This window comes from Melampsora larici-populina (genome assembly GCF_000204055.1).
Source record: "Melampsora larici-populina 98AG31 unplaced genomic scaffold MELLAscaffold_3, whole genome shotgun sequence".
Classification (NCBI taxonomy): Eukaryota; Fungi; Basidiomycota; class Pucciniomycetes; order Pucciniales; family Melampsoraceae; genus Melampsora; species Melampsora laricis-populina.
The window spans coordinates 765,729-769,759 of NW_006768767.1; positions in this window are offsets into that span (position 1 = coordinate 765,729).

A 4,031-nucleotide genomic window follows, 5' to 3' on the forward strand; every position below is an offset into this window, starting at 1 on the left:
TGGTGCTTTGCCTATCTCACTGCGGGGTTTATCCATAACCGAATTCCGAATGTCAACAGTGGTAATAAAACGCCTTATGAATTACTGTTCGGAAGGAAACCACATCTTGAAGGTTTACGAACCTTTGGGGAAGAAGCTTTCGTTCACATACCTTCTGAACGACGGGGTAAACTTGATCCGCGAGCTCAAAAGTGTATCTTCATTGGTTATTTACCGGGTAGTAAAGGGTGGAAATTTTTCAACTTTGAAACTAAGAAGGTTGTCGAATCGTCAATGGCGGTCTTCTCTGAGGATAAGGAACCGGTGCTTGAAGAAATCCGTCAACCCGAACCATCGAAGGGTGATCTCAGCCATATCCTTAACGCCTTACAACTCGGAAGTTTCGATGCTGAAGAAGCAGTCATGCAGCAAGATGCTTTAGTGAACCTGATCGAGACCACCTTGAAGAACGGTGACCCAACCATCCCTAAAGCTTACAAAGAAGCAATGGTTCGTAGTGATGCAGATAAGTGGAGATCAGCGTGTGAAAAAGAAATGGATCAGATGAGAGAGATGGAGGTGTGGGAGGTGTGTGACTTACCTAAAGATCGGAAGGTGACTGATGCAAAGTGGGTGTTTGATATCAAGCGGGATGGAACTTACAAGGCTCGATATGTAGCTCGAGGATTTACTCAGATCGAAGGAGTCGACTACCACGAAACTTTCGCTCCAACTGCTACCTTCGCAGCCTTGAGGATGATCGTGACGGTCGCGGCAATGCTCCAATGGGAGACCTACGGTTTTGACGTTACAGCCGCTTTTCTTCATAGCCCCTTGGAAGAAGACGTATGGGTCAGACAACCAGCCGGATTTTCGTATGGACCAGTATCAAAAGTCCTGAAGTGTCTCAGAGCTCTGTACGGAACCAAGCAGGGTATGAGGTGTTGGTGGAAATTCATCGCCGACAAGCTTGAGAAGATGGGGTTTCGTCCTAGTCAATTCGATGCTAGCTTCTATATCTTGAGAAAAGGACCGGACACGTGTTTGATCTGGCTTCATGTAGATGATGGTGCTGTGACCGGTAGTAGCAAGCGTTTGTTGATGGAGATCGAGGTTTTACTAAAGGCCGAAATCAAAATCAAGTGGGAGGAAAGTTTAGATTCGATTGTGGGTGTTGAAATCAACCGACCATCACCTGACCGATTTGAAATGTCACAACCAAAACTGACAAACCGAATCCTAAATGACAATGCTGATCTGTTATCTGTTCTGAGCGCTGAAAACCCTTTGAGCGTGTCAACCCGATTGGAAACCTGCTTGAATGTTCCTCCAGTTGATGGGGGGAGATACCTATCAATCATTGGTTCACTTAGTTATCTTGCGGTGGGAACTCAACCTGATCTATCTTACTCAGTCAATTTTCTTGCGCGATATGGCAAGACTCCTCAAGAACCTCATTGGAATGCTCTGAAACATCTTTTGAGATATCTAGGGAAAACGGCGACCATGGGCATTCTAATCAATCCTCAAAAGTCGAAGTACTCAGCACCAATGGAGACTTTCGTGGATGCTAACTGGGGTGGAGAGTTTGCAAGATCATCTTACGGGCATGTGACGAGATTGTTTGGGGTACCGGTAGCGTGGGTAGCGAGGAGGCAAGCATGTGTAGCTACTTCTACTTGTCATGCAGAATTTATGGCGATAGGGGCAGCATGTAGGGATTCGGTTTGGTTACACTCTTTGGCAACGGATATGTTACCTGATTTACCACCACCGTTACTATTGTGTGATAACTCATCGTCGGTTCACGTATCAAAGGACAACGCCGCTAACAAGAGAACAAGGCATGCAGAACGAGAATATTATTACATAAATGAGCAGCTTCACAAAAAGAAGGTTGACATCAAGTGGATACCAGCAAGTCAACAAGTTGCAGATATATTCACTAAACCGTTAGGACCTACAAAACATGGGGAAGCAATCAAAATGCTAGGAATGACTAGGAGCTGAAGTCTGATTTTTTCCAATTTCTTACGTTTTTTCATTTTTTAAGTTTTCAATTTTTTATTTTTAGAGGTTTTCATTTTTATGTTGTGTGTGTTTCTTTTTAGAGGGATTTTTGTCTAGTCCTGGGGGGGAGTGTTGAAGCTTATATGTGTGGTACAGTCCTAGACTAAAATCTTGTACGGCTAGAGAGATATCTTTGTAGCGGGGTTAGGTTAGAGCACTTATATAGCCTTGCACCACCCGGTTCTTTCCCTTCTTCACCATCGAAGATTGGAGTAGTTCTCGGACCGGGTGAAGCGACGAGTGCTTACCTGCTGCTTTAACAGGTTAGTTTCTTTTGCAATTACCATCGAAGATTGGAGTAGTTCTCGGACCGGGTGAAGCGACGAGTGCTTACCTGCTGCTTTAACATTTACAAAGAAGGATGTGTATGTGCTGCTCAGCCTAAACCTCTGGACTGAAACATGGCGGTGAGTACAGGCTCATACAGCCCATTCCCATTCCCGCGATTCCCAACCTCCGGCAGTCCTCCAATTCTCTGGCACCAGACAGCCACCATGAACATCGGCGATTGCACAGCCTGCATGTTGCACCTCCGCAGTACGCAGCAAACCCATGACAAAGAACAACTTTTAATCTTTATAAGGAATCAAAAAACCACTTCAAGCTCCTCTCGACTAGAATCATGATGTAGCCAAAGGTTGAACTTTTACCAACGGTCAAATTTGTGGCTCATCAGGTAAGCAGCACTCTCGCACTCACTCTTCCTTCCTGACTCCCTCCTTATCTCGCGGCATTGTTCCCTATCAACAAATCACCCTCTCCAATTCATTGCCACTCAATCTTTCTCAACCAAGCTGGTGGAGGCGGTACCCCCAACACCTCATCACTATTCTTCAATTGAAAGGTTTTTGACTCAAGGAACTTGTCATTTGGTTAGTTACAAGTTTTATACCTTGTCATGTTGAAATTCATACATCTATTTCCTTTAGATTCCATAAACTTGTCACTCTCAGTTATCAAGTCACCTCCTTATCATCGAGTCAAACACATTTCTAACTTCATTCCAAGCTTTATCAATGCTGACATCAACATGACCTTGTTTCTATTTGTTGGACCCAAAATGTACAACTGTGTGTTTGTAGAATGACTTAATCAATCCAATCATACACACTCAGATTGTTTGTTTCATCAAATTCAAATTCTGAACTCAAGCTTCAATACATCAATTGCCATAAAGCTACTGCTTCTCATCTGGATCTCGATTGATTTTTCCCTTGCTACTGACCACTGTCCTTTTATATTTGAATGTGATTAGTGCTGCTCCTATTGTTGCTAGTACCCGTATGAGGCACGAAGGAGGTTACAATACGTCCATGGCTGTACTAAGTCAGGTAGGATCCCGGCCTAGGACTGACTGTTACACTCGGATCACATGATCAGCTTATGTGACCCAATCATTACCGCCTCAACCTGACATTTGATTAGACAAGAAAGCAGGGCATAGACAGTCAGGACCTGGAGTCTGTGATGTATATCATAAAGAGTCAAAGGTTATGCATTTCCCTTTCTCCCCTTTTGATCACTCCAGACTTTTGTATCCCTCACTAGGATACCTTACCCGGTCCCCCTTTTTCTGTCTCTGGCTCGTTATTCTCCCAGGGTTTGCATGATAGAAGCCTCTTGCTATATGTGAGGGTAGGGCACTCTTTGTGGAAAATGGGTAGTGTAGTAATGAAATTTGATTCTTTATTTCAAATGTGTAGTATTTACAAAATGAAATAAAGAAAAGAAAGAAAGTAAAAGAGACTGATATTCTGTTTGGATAAATCCAGACAGACTACAGTTAGATGACTCCTTAAAAGGAGGTTTGATTTATAATTAATAGTTATTATAAAGTACAAAGGCTGGATCCAAGGCCCTCCTTTAATCTTTAAAGTAACAGATTAAAGAGTGAGGTGAAGGTCACTAGTCTGGTTGTTACAAAGTCACCAACTTATGGTTATTCAGAGAGGTACACCAACCTGAGAGTTGATATAGGTCAC